Source organism: Mauremys mutica, chromosome 1, assembly GCF_020497125.1.
Source record: "Mauremys mutica isolate MM-2020 ecotype Southern chromosome 1, ASM2049712v1, whole genome shotgun sequence".
NCBI lineage: Eukaryota > Metazoa > Chordata > Testudines > Geoemydidae > Mauremys > Mauremys mutica.
Window position 1 is genome coordinate 97,856,316 of NC_059072.1, and position 16,372 is coordinate 97,872,687.

At 43.4% G+C, this 16,372-nt stretch overlaps 1 protein-coding gene across 4 annotated transcripts in view; it reads left to right on the top strand.

The window, feature by feature from the left end:
• LARGE1 (LARGE xylosyl- and glucuronyltransferase 1) overlaps nt 1–16,372 on the top strand; it is a 365,026-nt gene that overhangs the window by 272,116 nt on the left and 76,538 nt on the right. The window lies entirely within an intron of this gene.

Consider the following 16,372-nt stretch of genomic DNA (forward strand, 5'->3'; position numbering starts at 1 on the left):
GAAAAATGTAATTCCTCCAGAACAGCAATAGGCCCATAATTGTCCTAGTAAAATGCAAACCTCTGATCGTCAATTTCTGCTTGCTATGAGGGGAGAAAATGCACTATATCACAGAGTTTATTATAACAGGAGAGACAAGTTTTCCCACTGATTTGTGTTTGAAATGTGAGAAAACATACCAGGTGTATAAAGAACACACACATGCATCTAAATCACTTCTATCTCGGATTTTATATGCTAGGGTAGTGAATTATGTTCCTTCTGCATTTGCAATAAAAGGGCAGAACATCTGGTGAAGGCTCCATTTAAAAAAATATGTGTCCATTTAAATAACTCTACATCATTAAACAATTCTTCATTATAACTGAACTCTGCTTCACAGAAATACTTGGGCTGTATTAAATGGATTTCCTGTTTTTAAAAAAAGGGTTCCATAGGGTTGCACTGTGCTGACGTAGTTCAGTCGTTCATATCCGATGCTGCTATGTATGTTCAACTGGAAATCGTGACAGCATTGGGAAACTTCAGCCTCCGCAAAGGATCTCACTTATGTCTATATTTATCCTAATGAGAATGTGCTCCTAACCTGTACAAGATCGAACAGACTTCTGGGTAAAGGCTTCATCTACACTATGAGCTAGGGGTGTGATTTCCAGTTCCTTACAGAGAAACATCGAGCTATCGCAAGTATAAGTAGCAGCCTAGCCCTGGTAGTACGGGCAGCAGCAGCAGTGGCGGCACAGCTTAGCCATGCCAAGTGCAAACCTGCCTGAACCCTGTAGGTATGTAGTCGTCATGGCTTAGCTGTGCCTCTGCTGCCCATACTACCGTGCCTACACTCCTATTTATACTCTTGTTAGCTCAGATGAGCTAGTGTGAGTATGTGGACGTGAGCTGAGATTCACACTCTTAGCTGACAGTGTAGACGTAGCCTAAGGATGTAAGATTTTTAGTGGATGTCACTTACTAAATTGTAGGAAGAGAGTTCCTGGTTCTGAATTCCCCAAAGTTGAGGAGCAAACAGTAGGACTAATACCCATCCTAAACTACCTGACAGAATGCCAATTTTCACAGGTGTGTCCCACGACCTGCAGTTACCTTGCAGGCTGTATTTAAAAAAAAAAAAAAAGCCTTTTCAATGCCACATCACCATGCAATACTTATTGTTCCACTGAAAGGTGGCCACCATTTTTATAACCATCCTCTTTCTCCTCATTTTTGTATCTATTTTCCATTCTGGCAGCTTTGAGGCACAAGTGGACATAGAAGGCCTTGATCGTCACTGAGTTACTTCAGTTTGACAATGTCTGAACTCCATTCATTTCACCGGCATAAAACTAGAGTCGCACAGCAATGACCCACACCCAGGATCTTAAAATTGATTTGATCAGCTCCTGTTACTTGGAGAGCTGTGTAACTTTATTCTATCTTGGCACAAGGCACTGATCCAAACAGATTGTAAAAGTACCAAACAAACTTTAGTACATTACTAAATTCTGTCTTCGGTGAAGCTAAAATAATTGAATGTCTATAGTACTTTGTGTGCGTTACATATGGTAATTCTTGACAGAACTGTATACATACATTGTTACATGGCCATGCATAATCTTTCCCATAGATTTTAGTCTTGCTCAGAGACCCATTTTTCAGTTATTCCTGACAGATCCATTAAAATTCAGCCCTTTACAGCCCATGAGAGTGTAAAAAAAGAAGAGAGAAAACCAAAAGGTGGAGAGTGAAAGGAAGATTACATAGGAGGTTACAATAAATGGAAAGACATTTTTCAAGCACATGCAACAAGAGGTCATTAAGTGAGACATTGCAATCTTGGAGATAGCGAAGATGGATTATTGACAGAATCAGCATAAGTGGCTGTAAAAAATGTAAAAATTAAATCCATTGTTTGCCTCAGTATTCCTAGAACAGACCAGAGACATAAATCTCCTGAGAGGAAGAAGAAATACTGAAGGAAATCAGAGCCTTATCTGTTATGTGATAAGCAAATTAAAACAGCTGACCCATAACACAGTTCTAGGGCAAGGAGGGATCCAGAATTCTGAAGGAAGTGGCCAAAGAGAGATGAGAACTATTAGCAAAATGCTGCACTAAAAAACAATGGGAAGGGGAAGTGGAGGGCCCAGCTCTTTGAATAATTAGCAGAGTGCTGAAGGAGAGTTGGAAAAGAGCAAATCCTAAAGTGCTGACTAGGTAAATAGAGGTATTGAATATAAGCCAGAGAGAATTATTCTAACCCCCTTTGTAAGCGGCAAGTGAAGCCATATTTAAAGCACCGCAACCGTCTAACATTAATATTCTGCCTTTAAACTAAGAGCTAGACTGAGCCTTTAAACCAGAGCCTGTGTGAGGAGCTGTGTGTAGCTAAGCCACTCCGGTAGGATCTCCAGGGAGGAATTGTGTCTCAGAGCTTGTCGACACAAACATTCAGTTTGCAGTAAGCTGGAGTGTAAATCTATCCCATAGTAAGTGTCTGTGTGGACCCTGCTGATGCATGCAGTGCACCTCTGCGTCAAAGCCAAGTGGAACAAAGAGCACATCAAAAGGGTCCATTTGGGCAGTTAGCATGCAGCAGGCTAGTGTGGGGTAAAGTCACACCCCATCTTGCCCTGGACTAAATGTTTGTGTAAATAAGGCCTCAGAGGCATAATTTCTCCCCTGCTCCCTTCTTGTTCTGGTGGGAGTGCTTTGCTACAGCCCTATTAAGGGTGCAGTATACTTCCTGACCATGCCCAGCCATTTCCCCCCACCGACCCAATTTCTTGCAGTGGGAGTGTTGCGTGCATAGCTCCTGCTCTGTCCTGTCACCCCCAGACCCATAAGCCAGACAAGGCTAATGCAGCCTTGCAGAAGGTTACACAGAGGGAGCCCTACTACCCTGCACAGTTGTCAGGGTTCCTTCCCCACTCTGAACTCTGGGGTTCAGATGTGGAGACTCCGCATGAAAGACCCTCTAAGCTTATTTTTACTAGCTTAGGTTAAAAACTTCCCCAAGGCACAAACTCCTTCCTTGCCTTAGTATCGCTGCCACCACCAAGTGATTTAAACAAACATTCAGGGAGGGCCACTTGGAACCCTACCTTCCCCTACACCCCCATGTTTATGACAACAGTCATTTAGCGTGAGGGAATAATCCAGCCCAAACTAATGAAGTTAAAAGCAAAGGACCAAATCTCCAATATTCAGACTGACTGAGTGCCGTGTTGTAGATAGCATCTCACCAGCATCTTGTACAGCACCAGTAGCACTTCCTGAGATTTGTATTCTCTTCTACTCCATTTTTCTGTTATAGCCCTGCAGAATATACAGCCTTATTTCAGATTTGTGGCAAGAGATTTTTGCCACCATGTTACACTGGCAAGTTTGTATTTAATTTGCTCTCATCTGTCACTCGCCTCTAGGTTTTTTACACCATAGCTGCCTTCCACGTGTCTTTGTGTTTCAGATATGCCCCATCACCACCAACACCGGGTATCCTACACTTGTCACTCCTGGCTCACTTGCTCTTTGAACCATGTCTGCAAATGAATAGCCCCACTCCTATGTGCCCAGACAAAATGTCCAGATAGTCCGTGTAGGTTTGTCAGAGAGGGTTTTATTCTCTCTCATTCATTTGCACAGGCAGACAGTCCAAGTCACAACCCAGCCCATAATATTCCCATCTAAAGAAAACCAGAGAGGACTTAATATCCAGCATGTGGGAGGGTAGACCTCAATGAAAACTTCATTTTCAGCTTGAGAAGTTCCCATTTACAGCCACTCTTTATTTCCATTGTTTGAAACAGTTTTCAGTTCAGCAAGCTGTTTTAACCATTGTACCAGTTTTTTCTGTGCTTTGTCCAGTAAAAGTCAGTGCGGTACCTTATCAAATGCCTTGTGGAAAGTCTAAGTACTGTATATAACATCCACCGCATTTCTCTTGTTTACAGTGGCAGTAATACTTGAAGGACCCCAGTATGTCGTTAATTAAAATAAACTTTCCTTCTTTTAAATCCATGCTGGCAGTCTCTAATTAAACTGTGCTTTTGAAAATGTTTCCCAACGACTGTAGGCTCTGCATAATCTTTTCTGGTCTTTTTCCATCTACCAGTGTTGCGCCGATCACTCTAGAATTGTTCTCTACAGCCTTGTCATTCTTTTCTGGAATAATGGTCTTCTGAGTCCTCAGGAAACCATCTTCTCAAAGAATTCTGAACATAAAAGTGAAGGCTTCTCTAATCTCTCTTCTTTTCTTTTAAGACTCAGGGGTGTAAACTCTCAGGGCCTGGTAATTTATTTGACTTATAGGTCTGTCTATGTTATACTTTCCCAAATGGTGGAAAACACTTCTTAAAAGCAGTTTCTGGTGATTTCATTGTAGTGACTCCAGGCCAGATATTCAGCTTGTGTAAATCAGCCCTAGCTCTTTAATTCTAGTGGTGGTAGGCCAATGTACAGCAGCTGAGGATTGGACCCTGAGTCTTCAAATGGAGTTGTAAAATGGTTCAAACAAAATTGTGCCATGCAATATTTTTAGTATTGTGCTTTCAGGGCCTGAGAGAGTTTTGTCTATTTACAACAATGCCCACTGTTGGCAGCACAGCTTGTAATCCTTCCCCTATCATGCCACAGCACAGGAGTCCTTTCTTTGGGGACATCCATCCCAGTATGGCATATGAAATTCTAAAGGGAGCAGAGAGACTATGTGAACCAATGCCAAATGCAGAACAAGGAGGAACAAGGTTAAGCTGAAGAAAGGATTGGCATTTTATTGACACAGAAAAATTCAAAGGAGAGCCTGAGAGTTTTCTTAATTGGAAAAATAATTTTTAATTGGAAAAATAATAATTCCCTGCAGTTAATTATGATACGTTATATCCTATTCCCTGGAAACTTGAAACTGAAATGTTTTCATACCAAAATATTTCCTTTCCTGCATCATGTCTATGTGACAACTGCCGTATGAATCATTACTAGGGATTGACCAGGGGGACCATCTGAGCTAAAAGCAGGAATCTCCACAGCTTGACCTACAGAGCTAGGCTGTATAAAAAACTGACATCCTCTATGGGTTGGGCACAGAAAGGAACATGTAACATATACTGACCAGTGGATTACATACTTCCTCTCAACAGACAAAGCCCGTCCTCAGCCTCTGAGACCCACAGCATTTTGAATCCCAGACTAACCCCCATTATGTCATGGCCACCATCTTGGCCGACCCACTGAGAACTGAAACAAGGAGTTGTTACAGCTTGAGCTAAAGAGCCAGACTCTCAAACTCAGAGCTGTAATAGACCATATCTGTGGATTGGGCATAGAAAGGCAAGCATAGCACACAGTGATTAATGGACTACATGTGCACACTGGTTTATTATTTCAATGTATTTCATGAGTGGTGGACTGCTGACATTGGTCTGTTTTTTCACTCTTTGAGAAAAGACCACTGAAAGATGTATTTGGAGTGGGAAACATACGTAAAGAATTATATAGACTTTGCATGAAGATTGTATAATTCTTATTAACAAATAAGGCCTCTTACAGAGCAGATTGTGTATTTAAAATAATGTTATATCACATTATGGGCCTGTGTATCTGCAATGCAACAAATAAATTACCAAGGACAGCAAAGAATTGTAATGTATATAAACCATTCGAAAATGGAGTGTCTAAGGTCCTGATTCTGCAAATGTACATGTGCTTAACTTTTATTACATGAGTGTTCCACTCTGCTCAGTGCAACTAGTGTTGTCCACAATATTGCATATTATATTAGAAAAAAACAAGTATTTGGTGTGTTTCCTGAGAGGTTCAGAGCATTTGTAACTCCCAATGACTTTGGTGGAAGTTTCTGGTGGTCATCAATCCTCAAGATCAAGTCTTGTGGATACTACTACTTAATCCAGCACAGATCTGGCATAAAGAAAAATAGCTAACCTACCATCATTTGTTTTCCCATAAGACCCAGAAATCAACCTAAGCAATCTAGTTACAGCACTGATTCTCAAACTGTAGTCCATCAATGTTGACCACAAATAGAGCCTTTCCTAGTGGTCTGTAGGGGGGAATATTTTGAAAACCAAGCAGCAGATGTTTAGGAGAGGAGGTAATTCAGGAGTGAATCTCTCAAGGGATGTTCTACCGAGTGAAAAGGTTTGAGAACTAGTCGGTCACAGAACCCTAAGCTATACAGCATGTAAATGGACTCATTCCAGACAATTTCACTAAGTTTATCCACACCCTCTCTGAAAGCCAGTGCAACATGTACACCTCCTGTTACACAAAGCATTAGCTACTGCGAGTTCTGGCCCCACAGGAATTTTCATTAGGCCTGACCATGAGCACAGGATCTTTTGAAAACAGCTGAAAATTCACTTTATATGGTTAAAAAAATAGAGGAAGAATGAGGTCAAACACTAGTGCCAAGAAAAAAGATAACATCATGTCTATTTAATCAATTTCATATTGTAGTAGTTCTTCAGACTTTTGTGCTAGATTTTTCCCTGGCTGTCTTCTTACTTGGTGAGTCTTGTAGTCTGTGTGTAATGTTTTTAGACCCATATACTCTGTTTTACACAACTGCATTAACTCTGGTTTATGAAAAATCTGGGTAATGTGTGTGCAGTTTAAGTAGTGATTTTGTAAGTATGTAATTCTGTCAAGGCATTAATGCACTCAGCCTTGAGCAGAATGCTCAATCTATTTGTGTCATCAGTGGAACACTGAAATGGTAATTTTGCTTTTTAATGACTAGTTCCCTGTGTCTTGTTCTCTCTCTGTAATCTACAGCTTGCACTTAAAAATAAGATACCTAAAACTGGCTACAGATTAAGAGCAGCTCCCTTTCCAATCTCCCCTTCTCAGTTTCTAAACCATTTGATGTCCTGTGAACTAGTTTACAACACACTTGACATTTCAGAAATGCAGGTCAATGTGTATTTCATTTCTAAAAATGGTGTATCCAGTTTGAGGCCTATCCAGGAAATAATGGCATAATTGTGAATGAATTGGTCCACTGTTCATAGCATTCTCTGAGATACAGGCACTGCTCCTTGCAAATTAACTCCATCAAGCCTTGTTATAATTGCATTCTTTAGAACAACACCTGGCTTTATTGAAGCACTCATTCGCTTAATCTCCCAAGGAACCTGTGATGAAAAAGCTGTGGCATAGATGCACACTGGATCAGATTCTAATTTTAATAACACTGGTGTAAATACAGAGTATCTCAATTAAAGTTGATGAAGTTGGCCCAACTTTAAAGTGGTTTTACTGAGATCAGAATCTAGCCATAATATTTTAGATGTGTTTAATGTAAATACGTAGACATACATATGCACCGTAAATTTAGTTATGCAAAAAAAAAAATCCTGAACTTCTTTCCAACCCACTTAGGTCATTTTGAAGTGCAGTATTTTTGGATTTTTATGAACAAGAGAGACTTATGAGTCAGTTGTCCAGCACTCTGAGCTGCCCTCTCTCTATTATAGGGGGTCCCTCTGTAGTGCATTAAGCTTAGATGAAGAAAGAATTATGCATAAAAATGAGCAAAGCTATCCTAGTGCCTAATAACAGGAAAAAAACTTCTGGAATACACAAGGAGAATCCCTACAAATATATCGTAATAACAACAAAACTTCTCACTTACAGAGCATCTTTTATCCCAGGTTCTCATAGTGCTTTACAAAGACAATTAAATAATGAAATCTTCTTTTTATAGCTGGGGAAACAGAGATTGTGTAACTTGCCAAAGTTCACCTAGCAGGAAGTGGCAGAGTCCAGATTAGACTCCATTTTGCCTCTCCCAACCATTAGTGCAGGATTTCTCAGCATGTGGGGCGCTACCCAGAAGTGTGTCATGATGGGGAACCCACTGAGTTTCTTTCTAGTTGGGGTGGTGGTGGTGCGGGGGAGGGAGGGAGAGGGGGGAATCTGCAAAATAGGGCAGCTGCTACGTCCCGGAAGGAGCCCTTCAGTCCTTTCCTCTCCCCTGCTTTCTCTGCTCTGACCCTTTCCTACCCAAAACCATTTCAGATGCAGTTCTTCAGCCCTCCCCTCCTCCATCTGCCTGCACAGAACACAGTTCCAAGCACTTCAAGAGGCTGTACCCATGGGCGAGCCTGTACTCCACTTTGGTTCCACGGCCCACTAAGGATATCAGTTGTCGGCTCCTCCATGGAACTGAGGTCACAGACATGTATGTGACACAGTTCACTAACTCCCCTGGCACCTGTCCTTTCTGCAGTGATAGAGAGACTCTGGCACACATCTATGTGTCAGACTACAACCCCTCTTCCGGGTCCTCCAGAACCTCTTACTGAGGTTCTGGCTGCAATTCTCCCCACAACTCCTGCTCTACTCCTACCCCATCTGTGGCCCCACAGACTTGTGAGAACTCTTTGTAAACTGATGGCCATCCATCACATCAGGAGGAGGAAGCTGGACGAGAGGGCATTCTGTGACTTTGGGGCCTGTTTCTGATCCTGTGAAGTTACACCCATGAGCAGCATTTCTTTGGGCAGTGCCCACTGACTCCTTTGAGGATCAGTGGGCGCTGTCAGGGGTTCTTTGCTCGGTGTCCCCTTCTGGTTACCTGATTTTCACTTTATGACCTTCACACCCATCCCTGTTTTTTCATTTGTTGTCCCCAGTATTTACTTGTGGCCTTGATACACTGGCCCCTTCCCCCTCAGATGAGAGAGTGCCTTTAACTATGGGCAGGCTGAGGCCCACCATCTCCCAGCAACCACAATAAGTTCAAGAGTCTATATAGTTGGTCTCAACGTGCTGTCAACATGTGTTGTCCCCACTTGAGCCATCCACCTAGCAGCCAGAAAAAGCTCCAGGCGAAAGCCCACAAACCTACTCCTCACACAGAACCAGCTATGTAGTTCTGCTGTGAACCCAACTTTTATTAGAATGGAAAGGGTTGTGCGAATGGGTGGGTTGCAGTAATGAGTGAGTGGCCTTTAGGACCCAAAGTGAAAACCGCTCCATTAGAAAATACTGTTGCTTGGTGGTAATGTACAATCCTTGTCTGCAAAGCGAGTAACTGTGTGGCAAGCCAGGGAGTGAATCTACAGTGCACCAACTTGCTGCGCATACGTCAAGCCACACTGAGTCCAGGATTTTCACTGTGCTATAGCAGTGTCCACAGGGGACATTACTGTGTAGCAATCTGGTGTGGTGTGCTTTAGATCCACACCCTGCCTTGCCATAAAGTGCTATGTAAACAAGCCCTTGGAACAGAGGTCCCCAAACTGTGAGGTGCGCCCTCCTTGGGGGGCACGGAGGAACATTTGGGGGGGAGCACAGCTGGTGCCCAGACCAACCCCCATGGTGGGGGGGGGGAGAGGGTGCGCCATCTGTCTCCGCTCCTGGCCCCAGCCCCAGCTGCCAGCCCCATGTCCGGGTCTCTGCTCCTGGGGCCCTGGCTGCCGGCTCCACACCCAGAGTCCTGGCTTCCAGCCCCGCCCCTGGCTGTGGCCCCAGCCTTTGCCCCCTTACTCCTGTCCATGTCCAGGCTCGAGGGGGAGGGTTAGGGGGATGTGACCCTGAAAAGTTTGGGGACCACTGCCTTAGAAACATTTTATAAAGCAACCAAATAACAAACTGATAATAAGCAACTAAAATGCTGTTTAAAAAGTTAAATTTAACTAGAGATGGGCAAAATCGGAGGTGGTTTTGGTTATGCAAAAGGTGTGGTTCATATCTGGGTCCCATTTTATCTGAACCACCAGAGTTCAAAACAGATGGGTAGTAGAAATTGGGGGGAAATACTCTGGTTTAAAAAAAAATCACTAAAGATAATGTTTTCATGTTGTATCACTGCTCTCCCTCCCCTACTACATTTCTTTTTCTCTTGAACCTGATCGATTGCATGAATTATCAATTCTGATTAACAGAAAAACTACAGATACTGTACAATTGTTTCATTAAACACACACACACACCTCCAAATAAGAAAAGATTTACTGAAGAGTCTGTTTAGCCAATTTGGCTCATCCCCCCCCCCCCCCCCCCACACACACACACCCTTGTTTCAGTAAAACACTAACTGAGCACCCAGCCAAGAAAGGCTGTGACCAGCTCTCAGACACTATGTCCATTCCTCCAATTAACACTGTGGTCTGTTGTTATTATTAGAAGCCAGCTTGGGATAATGACCTACCTGTGCTATGTGCAGTTATTTCCCTCTCACTTAACCTAGAGTATAAAATCTGTTAAATCAGTGACATTTCACCCCACATTAAATACATTTTTGAAAGGACAGTGCAGTCAAGAACAACCTTCCAAGTTAATTTTCATCTTTTGTCACATATTGGGGAAATTTTAAAAAGAACCCACTACAGTGGGTCAGGTCCTCAACTGAGGCACCTGGGTGTCAGTAGGGCTAACTACCAGCTGCAAATCTGCCCCATTTTTTTTCTCCACATATGAAATCAACTCATTGGTTTTGAGTTCAAGAAAGTCACTGTGGCAGCCCTAGTGAACTTGTAAGTGAAGGGCACATGTGTGGAACAGGTGCATCAGGGATCCTCTTTACTATGTATGCACTGGGGAAGAGGGCTCTGCATCAGATCCCTAGCTCCAAATAAGTCTGTGCATGGGGGAGCAAGTTCAGAGGCTGGGAGCCCCGCATAGGGACCTTGGAGATCCTGCGCTGCTCCTGGATTAGGAGGTTGATTGTTGTTCCCCATAAAATCCTGTGAAGGCCAGCCACATAATGCCCAGTTTCTCTGGCTTTCTGCAGGATTCCAGTAATTCATTCAGCATTTATGCATTTCAGTATGCCCAAATGTAAAGTTAGGCATCTAGGAACAAAGAATGTAGGCCATACTTACAGGATAGGGGGACTCTATCCTAAGAGGCAGTGACTCTAAAAACCACTTGGGATTCATGGTGGATAATCAGCTGAACGTGAGATTCCAGTGTGACACTGTGGCCAAAAGGGCTAATGTGATCCTTGGAGGTATAAAAAGGGGAATATTGAATAGGAGTTGGGAGGTTATATTACCTCTGTATATAACAGCACTAGTGTGACTGCTGTTAGAATATCGTGTCCAGTTCAGGTGTCCACAATTCAAGAAGGATTTTGATAAATTGGAAAGAATTCAGAAAAGAACTATAGGAATGGTTAAAGAATTGAAAAACATAGTAATAGACCCAAGAAGCTCAACCTGTTTAGCTTAACAAAGAGAAGATTAGACTGTGATCAAGTCACCCCTTATAAATACCTATAGGGAGAGCAGAAATTTGATAACAGAGGGGTCTTCAAGCTATCAGAGAAGGGTATAACACGATCCAGTGGCTGAAAGTTGAAGTTAAACAAATTCAGTCTAGAAGCAAGATGAAATTCTTTTAACGGTGAAAGTAGTTAATCATTGGAATAATTTACCAACGGTCCTGGTAGATTCTCCATCACCTGCAATTTTTAGATCGAGATTGGATAATTTTTTTCTAAAAGATATTCTGTAGTTCAAATAAGAATTCATTCAGGGAAGTTCTATGGCCTGTGATATATTGGAGGTCAGACTACATAATCACAATGGTCTCTTCTGACATTATAATTTATGTAGCTACTATAATTTATCTAGCAGGATTTCTCTCTCATCGTAAAGCCTTTATGAATGTCCAGCCAATCAAGTTGCTTGATGAACTGAATCTCCTCATTCTTAATTTTGGGGAAGAAGTGTAGCCTCCTGCAATGTAACAACCACAAACCATCCCATTTTTCACTGTCACAGAGAAGGAAGAGTTCTTTAATATCTCTGAAAACTTTGGCATTTTTTACAACATTTTTAATGCTTCAGCACTCCGAAGTGCTTTGTAATGTATTAGAACAAGTACCTGGCAATGTCTCCCTTCCAGTTAGTATCCATTTTTGTAACTTCATCCTGACTCCTGGACATATACAGAAAGACATTCTGAGTTGTCCTTGGGGATGAATGTTCTACAGCAGTGGTCCCCAACCTTTTTCATCTGGCGGGCATCAGACGACAAGCCACGGAGGACTGTGACGGCAGACGAGCATCTGCCGAAATTCCGCCGACAAGTGGCAACGTAAATGGGCGTCACCGCCGAAATGCCGCTGACATGCCTCTGGATGACGCAGCTTGTCGGCAGCATTTCGGCAGATGCTTGTCCGCCGGCCAGTACTCGGGCGCATTCAGACACCTCGGCGGGTGCCATGGCACCCGCGGGCACTGCGTTGGGGACCCCTGTTCTACAGGGATAGCTGTGTTAGGCTCTCTCAGCCTTGTGACATCTCTCATTCCTCCACGCTGATTGATCATTGTCCTTCTGCTACAGGGTACAGATTCCACAGCTCCCACTTCTCTGCCTCACCAAGACTTCACATTGGAATGTATTAATTGGGGTTTACAGCTTCTGGGACTTTAGAACGTCTACAGGACTTTGTGAGCTGCTGCTACTTTCCCTCTCAGAGATCCTCTCTCTGGCTCACCAATTTGGAAACCTCTGGAGTTGTTACTTTCCACTGACTCTGTCGTATAATCTCTGCTTTTATAGTTCATAGGCTCTTTCAAATCTCTTTCCACTCTGCATCACAATTCTGTACCAGCAAAGAACAACACAATGTGTACATTTTTTAGAAATGCCTAAATGACTAAGCCCCATTTTCAAAAGTGACTTAGGCACTTAGGACTCTAAATCCCATTGACTTTATGAGATCGTCTGGGCTGGAGATGGCAGGGGGGTTGGGATGGGGAAGGAGATCCAGGGCCATTGGTCTCCTGCCCAGGGCTGGCTCCAGGCACCAGCTGAGCAAGCTCATGCTTGGGGCGGCAGATTCTACGGGGCGGCATTCCACCCAAACCTAGGGCGGCACGGCTGCTTTTTTTTTTGTTCGCTGCTCCGGTTGCCCTGTAGGGGGCAGCAGCGCGGAGGAGGGGAGGGCCCTGCAGCAAACTCGGCAGGGCAGCCCGCGTCCTTCCCTCCCCACCGACCGGAGTGGCGCAGAGCCATCCCGGCAGGCGGCACGGCGGTCGGGGCCCCATGGCAAGTGCCCCGCTGAAGCGCTGGCCGCCCCCCCTTCTCTCTCTCCCCCCCGCTCCCTCCCCTTCCCCCCATTAGACCGGGTGCGCACTCTGCAGCACAGGGAGTCCCCTGGCTCTGGCCGCCCTGTAGGGTTTTTTGTTTTGTTTTTCCCCTGCTTTGCCGGACGCGCTGTTGTTTCTCCCCCCACCCCCGCTTTGCTGCTCCAGCCGCACTGTTTTTGTGTTGTTCTCCCCCCCCCCCCGCTTTGCGGCTCCAGTCGCGCCATGTCCCCCATCCCCGGCTTTGCCGCTCCAGCCGCGCCGTGTTTTTTTTCTCCCCCTGCTTTGCTGCTCCGATGGCCCTGGCCCCCCCCTTTTTTTTTTTGCTTGGGGCAGCAAAAATGCCAGAGCCGGCCCTGCTCCTGCCTGTGGACTCCACTGGTGAGCCTTATGAAACACACTGCTCATCCCCCACACTGTCTGTGAACATATTTTAGCTCTGGCTGTTGGTAGGGTGTTTATGAGATGTTTAGATTTGAAAGGCTCCAAATAGCCTCATACGGGCCACAAGGGATGGAGGGTACCAGGAGGCTGAGGAGCCTTCTAAAGTTCATGGGGAGAGCCTCTCCAGAGGCTCTTCAATCCTTACAACTCCCTGCATCGGACCCAGGAAGCAGCAGGAAACAGTCACGGAAAGCGGTGGTACAGGTTCATCACTCTCCACCACTCTCTCCACAGAGGTCCATGAGCAGTAGGATGGGTGGGAAGATTTCTCCCCTGCTTCTTCTGATTCTGCTAATTTTTAAGTCTCTCATCACCCACACCACCTCCTTCCTGCAAATTTTCAATGGAGAACCCTGCAGCCCTGCAATAGTTGAAAGAAGGTGAGCTGCACTTCTGTGCATGTCCTGGGTTCTCAAAGAAAAGTCCTGTTCCTCGGGTCTGCAGAAGTTCTCAGAAGTGCTACTCTCTTTTTGCTGACCTTTCAGAGACTTGCCACATCAGAACTCCTCTTCACAAGAGGTTGGGTGGCGACTTTGCTTAGGGGGAGGCTCAATGACCAGCAGGGGTGTTCACCCCATGGACCTCCAAAGATCCACTGCATGCCTGGATTGGGACTTCCTTCTTCCTCCTCCTAGAGTCTGCAGTAAGAAGGCTCTTTTCCAGCAGTATTTTTAGAGAATTTTTTAAAAATGGGAAAAATCCTCCACCAAAAATATAGTTAATGAGAAACTAAGCTTATAGGCACATATATTGCATTTTAAATCTTTCAAGAAGGTTGGAGTTAAAATAAATATCTAAAATGTTAGAAACCTAGGAAATTCAGAGTGAAGATTGCACCTGTACAATAAGCCAGAGTCATACTCATATAGCTTCCACATCTTAACTTTGCCCTGGAAGAAACAACAAGCCATAACTCATACTTTGGGGGAAGAAAACATAAACTAAGAGTGTTCCATGACGCTACCTGGTCATCGGGAAGTGTAAATAAAGTGTTCATAATGCTGCAAGAGGAACTAGGCTCCCTGCAGAGTAGCTGTGATAAACTTACTTCGAAATGCACTCCATCATAGCCTCATTTTCCATACGCACATCCAGAATACCAGAGTTATGCATTCTGTCATTATGCCCACTTTTAAATTCAAAACAGATTTTTTACTCTGCTCCTTTTTTAAGAGGGACACGTTCAAATGTGAACGCATTCTGTATTCTCATTTAACAAATTACACACAATTGCAAATCTTCTTTAGGTGTCATACATTATTAAAGCCTTTTAAAAAACACAAGGGTTGTGTACATAAATGCATGGCTAAGTGATACATCAAGATGCAATAGAAATGTATTATTGTGCAATCCTCCACTCACTAAGTATTAAAAAACACATTCATAAGATATGTTCTTTATTATACCAGTAACAGCAGAAAACAATCCAAATTATTTCCAGGACAGAGTGTTATTACCAAGAGTTAGACAGGTCCATAAATCAAGTCAACAATTTCACCATCACTCTCTGAATTGGTATCTTCCACTTAACGATATCCAACTACTTAAAAAACTATGCAGAGATTTCTAAATCTCAGTCTTATATACACTGTCACATCCCAGCTGGGGCAGAGTTATGGTTGTGGTGGCTATTTGAATGTCTGTGCATCTTAAACTCTGAATTTCATGGGCTTCTAATTTAATATATCAACATGTTTGTTATTGTTACTATTATTTGTATCACAGTACTGCCTAGAGGCTCCCCCATCACAATAAATAAGTGTGTGCATTCATGTTTATGTGCATGTATATACAAACATATAATTGTGTGCAGAATTTACTAAAGTGTACTCCACATAATCTCCTGGTGTGAATAAGAATCACACCTTTTGGTCTGGTCCAGTGGATTCTGTATCAGCAAATGATACAATTGGTTATTTAGGCCATGATCTTCATAGATGAATAGATTCCAAGGCCAGAACGCACCATTATGATCATCTAGTCAGACATCCTGTATAACACAGGCCATCAAACTTCCCCAAAATAATTCCTAGAGCGTCTTTTAGAATACATCCAAGGATCCCATTAGCCCTTGATTTGAAAGTTGTCAGTGATGGATATATATTATTCCAGTGGTTAATTACTGCCACTGTTAAAAATTTATGCCATATCTCCAGTCTGAGTTTGTCTAGCAACCATTGGCTTGTGCTATACCTTTCTCTACTAGATTGAAGAGCCCATTATTAAATATTTGTTTCCTATGTGAGTACTTTGTTAAGCTAAATAGATTGTGCTCTTTGAGTCTGTCATTATAAGGCATGTTTTCTAATCCTTTAATCATTCTCGTGGCTCTTCTCTGAATTGTGGACACCAGAACTGGACCAGCAGTCGCACGAGTGCCTAATACAGATGTAAAATAACCTCTCTACGATAATCTCCACGAGATTCCCATGTTTATGCATCCAAGGACTGCATTAGCCCTTTTAGTCACAGTGAGAGCAGTTCATTGTCAGCTGATTATCCACCATGACCCCCAAATCTTTCAGGGTCACTGCTTCCAAGGATAAAGTCCCACATTGAGTAAGTGTGGCCTACATTCTTTTTCCCTAGATGTAAACATTTACATTTAGCTGTAGTGAAACTCATAGTGTTTGCTTGTGCCCATTTTACCAAATGAACTAGATCACTCATTACTGGTGACCTGTCCTCCTTGTTATTTACCACTCTCCCTCCGGTTTTTTGGTCATCTGCAAAGACTTATGCATGTGCGTAACTTTATGCATTATGAGAAGTCCCATTGACTTCAAGTTAGGTGTGTAAAGTGAAAGTTATAAGCATGTGCATAATCTTTGGAAGATCATCACCTTATAGTACAAATAGAGTGGCAAATTTCTCCT